Here is a 7789-nt window from a genome sequence, read left to right on the forward strand (position 1 = left end):
CTAGCCATGGTGACTGAAGCTAAAAAAACAATCCAAAGTTTATTTCCCACCCCCACCAGGGTCTCACTATGTATCCCTGGCTGTCCCAGACCTCACTCTGTAAGCCAGGCTGGCCTTGAACTCAGAGATCTGCCTGCCTCTGCCTCCCCAGTGCTAGGATAAAGGCATATGCCACTCTGCCCCACAGGTTTGCTTGTTTTAAATAAGTTTGGAGTTGGTTCATTGGCAGGCACACTTGTTCTCACAAGCTTTCTCAGAGTGACACTTAATCAGTAGAGCCAGAATGCGAGGCTACAGAGATTCAGTGGTTTGAATAGGAAAATGGCCCCAGTGAGCTCATGTGTTTGAATGCTTGGCCCCTGGGGAGCAGTACTCTTAAGAGGTGTGGTCTTGTTTGAAAGTAGCGTGTCACTGTGGAGGTGGTCTCTGAGGTCTTATCCGCTCAAGCTGGACCTAGTGTGGCGGCCCCCTTCTGCTACCCTCAGATCAAGGTGTGGCTACTCTCAGCTCCTTCTCCGGCACTATGTCTGCCTGGGCGCTGCCATAGCTTCCCTCCAAAGCTTCCCTCCATGAATATAGTGTACTAAAGCTCTGAACTGTAAGCTAGCCCCAATGAAATGGTCTCCTTTATAAGAGTTTCTGTGGCCATGGTGTCTCTTCACAGCAACGGAAACTTTAACTAAGACAGAAGGTAAGCCACCAAGCTGGGGGTGGTGGAGCTGGTGGAGCACGCTTGCAATCACAGTACTTGGGAGGGTGAGGAAGGAGGGTCCGCTGTGAATTTGAGGACAGCTTGGAATACACAGTGAGTTCGGGGCTAGCCAGAGTGACTTAACGACCCTGACTTAAATTTTTAAAAACATAAGAAGAGTGCTAAGATGTAGATCAGTAGTTCAGAGTCTAAAAAAAAATAAAACTGAACGGTTCATTTTCAAAACAAAAGCAGCACGGGTGAGCTTAGGTCCAACTGTGAACAAACAGAGAACACCAGACCCCTGCTGGCAGGCTACTTGCTACTACCATCCAGACTGTTAATCTAACTACCACCCCCGCCTCCCCCAACTAGACGTTTGGAGTGGAAAATTACCAACAGCCAAGGTTGCCAAGTGATCTGCAGACATGAGAAGGTCATGTACCTGATAAGCTTTAACCCCAAAACAGGATGTAAGCCATAGACAAGCCCACTCATTTTTGTTGAAGAAAATGCAATGATAAGAAGACAAATGCGCCAGACCGTGGTGGTGCATGCCTTTAATCCCAGCGCTTGGGAGGCAGAGGCAGGTGGATCTCCATGAGTTCAAGCCCTGCCTGGACTACAGAGTGAGTTCCAGGACAGCCAGAGCTGTTACACAGAGAACAGCTGTCTCAAACAACAACAACAACAACAACAACAACAACAACAACAGCCCCCCAAAAGCAAGTGGCAGAAGGAGAGACAAGACGCAGATTACACCCTCCTGATCATGCAGCCAATAAGGGAAGGGAGTGTCTTGTCCCTGCTCTACTGCTGTGAGTGGACACCATGGTGGGGCTGCTCTTGTAAACGAAAGCATTTCCATTCAGAGGTTCCATTGCTTTCCATCCAGAGGTTCAGTTCACTGTCCTATGACTCTGGCATCACCAGCATTTTGTGCTGGGGTCCAGGCCCGCATGAGGACAAGGCCTGAAGCGGGGTGAATTCAAGATCGGAAAGGGAGGGACGAGTCAAGCACTGGCATGGAGGGAGTGGTTGACTGGCAGGCAGAGCTGATTGACTGGCAGGCAGAGCGCTTCTTTCTTCATACAGAACAGGCAGGGTTAGATGCACATTGTTCCAAAACATAGATCAGATCATTTTTGCTCTCACACACATGTGTTTTAACTTCCTCATAAGTTTAGTCACCACTGATAAGCCCTGACAGAACAGACTTATCTTTTACAACCATTTTTTCCTGCGTCAACCCCATAGCCCAACTTTTAAGAATCATGTGTGGTTTTAAGGGCACTAGACAGAAAGAAAAATCTCCGAATATGGCTCTCTCAACAACAAGCATGCGCCTAACGCTCTAGGGACCAAGGTTGATGCGGGCACAGTATGGATCAGACTTGTGAACTATCTAGAAGAAATTGTCCACTGTCCTTTTCTAATCCAGCGAGTTTAGATGCCCCGGAAGACAAGGCCAGCCCTTTCAGATGGTCCAGACTCCAGCACCAGTGCATTAAGAAACACGAGAGAGTGACCTGGACCTTCATCGTCACCTGCTTCACAGGAATTGCCATTTGTAAGCAGCTTTTTAAAATAAAAGATTTATTTATTAATGCATATACATATTAATGCACGCCAGAAGAGGGCATTAGATCACATTAGAGATGGTTGTGAGCCACCATGTGGTTGCTGGGAATTAAACTCAGGACCTCTGGAAGAGCAGGCAGTGCTCTTAACCTCTGAGCCATCTCTCCAGCCCCGTAAGCAGCTTTCGGTACAACTTAAATACATATGTGAATGTATATATACAGGCCACTTAAAGGGAAACTTTAATTTGTTTTTGTTGCCAGTTCATGAGCTTTTGGGGAAATTTTACTTTGATTTTGTGTGAATTTCGTTCTTTATAGTTTATCCCAAATTGCTTCATTGAGGAGTGGTCAGGTTTACTTTTCAAGATACAGGTAGGTATACATTTGATTAGCTTTAAAACAAACAGACAAACAACAACAAAAACTAAAAAGCTTTGGTCTGCTGACGCCATTAGTGCAGGGGAACCAGTGTGTGACCTGGCGTCCTGTTTCTACATAAAGCGTGACTTGTTTTCTCACGGGCCAGACTTGCTGCACAGTGAAGTGTGTTTTGGGCACAGATTTAACTTGGCTGAGATGGGAAACTTCCTTGGCCAACACTCAAAATTTTAAATTAGGTTAATTTTTTTTTCTGAACGACTTGTAAAATTACAGCCATCCATGCTTTGATAACTGCCACCCCTCAGTTAAGCTTGATAAGGCTTTCTGGTTTTAAATTTTGAAGACTATAAATAATGTCTTGTGTGCAAGCATGCACATGTGTATGAAAATGGAGAGGAGTACACGAGGTTCTTAGTGTTCGGTAGTACTGCTGGGTGGTGGTAAGAGCTAGAGTTTTTATTTTGTAGAACTTAGAAGTTCTTGGCTAGTTAATGACCAGCTGATCTCTTTAGCCCCTGCTCAATCACTTCTAAAATTAAAAGCACTTGGTCTCTGGAAGATCACGTTCAGCTTGACCTATTTGGTTCTGATTTTGTTTCTACTCTTAACACTATGGTCATGGTCACTTGTAATGTTACCAGAGAGGGTTATGTTTTTGCTGGGAGTCAACAGATGCCTGAAAATACAACATAGATTTTATAAACATTTTTATAGTATACAGATAATTGTTTTGAGGGCATTAAAATGTATTTTATCTTATACCCCCGTCAGTCTCTAAAGTTGCAGAGAGAGAATGTGGCTGTGTCACCTTTGTTTCTATTGATTGTTACCAGCTATGGGTTAATACTCTGGTTTCTTAGCTTGGCAGTTACAGATTTTTAAAAACTTGGCTGCAGTGGATATCTTGAATTTGTGTTGTATTGTCCTGGATGTATATTAGTAAATAGTTTATTTTGAAGAAAAAGAAAGAAAGAAAGAAAGAAAAAGAAAGAAAGAAAACTCTTCAGGCCAGCCTGGGCAGATTGTCATGTCCCAAGCAGCGTATTATCAACTTGTAACACTCAGGGTGCTAAGAGTCGTCAGGCCCAGGAAAAGTCTTCATGCCAAAGTCACTGCAGGTATTCAGTTTCCGCCACAATACAATGTTTATGTCATATTTTTGTAGAATTCATTTATATGTCTAATCTTGGTATTCTTTTATTCCTTGGTCATAGAACACCACAGGGGCCCGGTATGAGTTAACTTTTTCTAAGAAAAGTGAGGTCTTTATACTGTATTTTCTTATCACTTATCCTCACCTTTTTTTTTTTTTTTGTCCATCAGTAGTAAGAAGAGGATTTTAGTTTGATTTGCTGCCAATTCCTCTAGCCCACTGAACCTTGCTTATCTTGTTAAGTTTACTTTGTTCTGAGATTATCTTGTTCCTGAGTAAGTGCAGGGTCAGATGTTCCAAGAGTATCTCAGAGACTCATAAGAAGATCTCTGGCATATTTACTTGAGTCACAACCTCCAGGGCATGAGGAAGACCTTCAAGTAGTATCTCCCTAAAACATGGGAGGGATAGTATGCTCAGGACCTCCCTGGGGAAGCCTAGAAGCAGTACTCCTGGGAGAAGGTATAAATGATTCATAAGAGCTGGGTGTGGTGATGCATGCCTGTAACCCCAGCAGAGGCCGATGGATCTTGGTGAGTTTGAGGTCAGCCTGGTCTACACAGCAGTCCAAGGCAACCAAGGCTACACAGAGAAACCCTGCTTCAAAAAAGAAAAAAGAAATCCAATATTCCCAAGTTGTACAAATAATAAAAGTGATGACCCTCCCTCCAAGCATGCAAAACATATGGAGATCAAGGCCAGAAAGTGGGAGACCACACAACAGCGACTGCATCACTTGGCTCAGCTTTGCTGGATCTTTGTCAAGCAGCTGTTTTGGCTTTATGACTTTTACTGTTCCCATTAGATATGGCCATGCCAATTTTGGGGTCTTCAACACAATACTATGCTATCTTGAAATCTCTTCTGACAACACCATTAATCCCAACATTTTCAATGTAGCCCCAGACACTTTTTTTTTTTTTGAACAAGGGAGGAAAGCAGTCATGTTCTTTGCCAAAATATCGTAAGAATGGTCTTTAGGCCACCTACTAATATTCTTCTCCTTTGAAACCTCTTGAGCCAGGCATTCACAGTTCACATCATCCTCAGCACCGTCTTCCCTGTTCCTTCTAGAACGGCCCATTAAGTCCCACATAAGCATTCCACTGCTTTCCCAATCCAAAGTCCATATTCCACGACCAAGAAGCATGCTCAGGCCTGTCACAGCAATACCCAACTCTTGGTATCAACTTCTGTCTTAGTCAGTGTTCTAACATGGTGAGAGACACCATGGCCATGGAAACGCGTATAAAGGAAGCATTTAATTGAGGCTTGCTTACAGTTTCAGAGGCTGGGTCCATCATCTTCATGGTGGAGAGCGTGGTGGCATGCAGGCAGACATGGTGCTGGAGCAACAGAGTTCTCCATCTGGATCTACAGACAGCAAGAAGGAAGAGGCACTGGGCCTGAGTCGGGCTTCAGAAACCCCAAAAGCCCACCTCCAGTGACGCACTTCCTCCAACAAGGACACACATGCCTCCTAAGCCTTCTTAAGTAACGCTACTCCCTGACGACTAAGCATTCAAATACATGAGCCTAAGGGGGAAACACTCTTATTCAAACCACCACAGGAGGCTTGTGTTAGGATTATAAAAACTGTTCTCTGCGTGCAGTCAGCATGCCAGCCACCTTGGCTGAGTCTGTCCAGTTTTGCAAAGTCGTAAACTACCTCTCTGTTGCTATCTTAAGTCTCCAGTGCTCTTATTGTGAAGTGAGAGTGCACAATTCTCACAGTAGCCGCCCTAGAGGACATGCCACTGTCATTCTCTCTTGCATCTCCTTCTCTCTTCCTTTCTTATTACCCACACTTAAATCTGTTAAAAGCTTTTCTTTTGTTCCTATTTATTTATCAGCAAGGTCTCTCTGCGTAGCTTCTGCTGTCACTTCTGCCATCTAAGTGCTGAGTCTATTTTGTTTTGTTTTTAGTTTTTTGAGACAGGGTTTCTCTGTGTAGCCTTAGGCTGTCCTGGACTCACTTTGTAGACCAGGCTGGCCTCGAACTCACAGCCATCTGCCTGCCTCTGCCTCCCGAGTGCTGGGATTAAAGACGTGTGCCGCCACCACCGCCCGGCTAAGTGCTGAGTCTAAAGGCATGAGCCACCACTGCCCAGCTTTAAAAGTTTTCTTAATAAACTTCAACTTGTACTGACTCATCCTGATTTTGTTTGTTTGCTTGTTTTGTTTTTCAAGACAGGGTTTCTCTGTGTAGCCTTGGCTGTCCTGGACTCGTTTTGTAGAGCAAGCTGACCTGTAACTCACCATGGTCTGCTGGCCTCTGCCTCCCCAAGAGTGCTGTGATTACAGGAGTGAACCACCACACAGGGCTCCTAGCTTTATCTGAGAAGTTTCTGAAGAGAGCTATGTCTCCCTCTGCTGTTCACAGGCCGCAGCTGCCTCCAGTCCACGCAGTCCATCCAACCAGGGAGCCTCAAGGGACCTGAGGAGTGGCTGCTCTGTCCAGGGTCTGGGTCTGTCATCCGCTCACATTACCTTTAGAGGTAGTTAATATTGTCTGTTGACCTGATAGGATCTAGACTTACTTGGCAAACAAACCACCGGGCATCTTTTTAGGGATTCCTAGATTCTGTTAACTGGCTGTGAAGACCCACCCTAGCTGTGGGCTGTACCATCCCATGGGCTAGGATCCTTGGATCCTTATAAATTTCTGCTTTCTGACCACGGACACAATATGGCCAGCTGCCTCACCGCCCCCCCCCCCCACTCCTACTGCTACGTCTTCCACACTTTGATGGGCTGTACCACCAAACTATGAGCAGAACAGACAGTTTCTTCTTTAGGTTGCTTTTGTCAAAGTGCTGAGGAAAACAAGTAACGTCGCTAGAGCTTCCTTTTCCTCTGAAAACCATGGCCTCCTGCTCTGCCTCCAAAATATACTTTCTAATGGTGTGGCCTTGATTTCCCTAATCTGGGGAAGTCAAGGTCATGGGCCATCATAAAAAAGCAAGTAAGAGGACTGTGATGTCCTGTTTTGAGCTCTGGGAACACTGGGACTCTTGTCCAGAGGTGGCCGCTGAGGGCTCCAAGCATGCTTCAGGTGAGCTGGAGCAGCTGCTACCAGGAGGCCAAGGGTGTCTACACAATGTGATCTCAGTGTTTCTCAGCAAGAGCATGGAGGCTGCCATGGGCACATCACAGACTCCACTGTGGCTGCTTTGGGACCTCGGCTCTCAGATGGGAGAGCAGGGTATCATGGTGCATGCCTGTAATCCCAGCACTCAGGGAGGTAGGGGCAGATGGATCTCTTTGAGTTTGAGGTCAGCCTGGTCTACAAAGCGAGTCCAGGACAGCCAAGGCTCCTGTCTCAAGAAACCAAAAAGAAAAAAAAATCACTACATGGAGCTGGAGGGATGGTTCAGCTGTTACGAGCACGCACTGCTCTTACAGAGGACCTGAATTGGGTTCCCAGCATCCATATCTGGTGGCTCACAACTGTCTGTAGCTCCAACTCTGAGGAATCCAGCGCCCCCTTGTGGCCTCCATAGACACCTGCACTTACATGCACACACTCATTCAGCTAGGCAATTCAAAACGACAGAAGTATTTCTAAGTTCACTTTGTGACCTTTGCCCTCAAGGAAGTGCAGATCAGAGAGATCTCAGTACAGACAGCAGGGCTTCATCAAGTGCTAAGAATGATGAGTAGGGCTGAAGAGATGGCTCAGACGTTAAAACCACTGACTGCTCTTCCTAGACGGTCTTGAGTTCAATTCCCAGCAACCACATGGTAGCTTACAACCATCTGTAATGAGATCTGGTGCCCTCTTCTGGCAGGAAGACACACATACAGGCAGAATATTGTATACGTAATAAACAAATAAATCTCAAAAAAAAAAAAGAGAGAGAAAAAAAAAGAATGATGAGTAATATCTACGTGTGCTGCATGTGTGCATAGGGCTGTCACAATGAGCTCGAGAGATGGCTTAACTGATAACCCACGTTTGGTTTCCACCGACAGCACCTA

This window comes from Acomys minous, assembly GCF_964271855.1.
Source record: "Acomys minous genome assembly, chromosome: 16".
NCBI classification, from domain to species: domain Eukaryota; kingdom Metazoa; phylum Chordata; class Mammalia; order Rodentia; family Muridae; genus Acomys; species Acomys minous.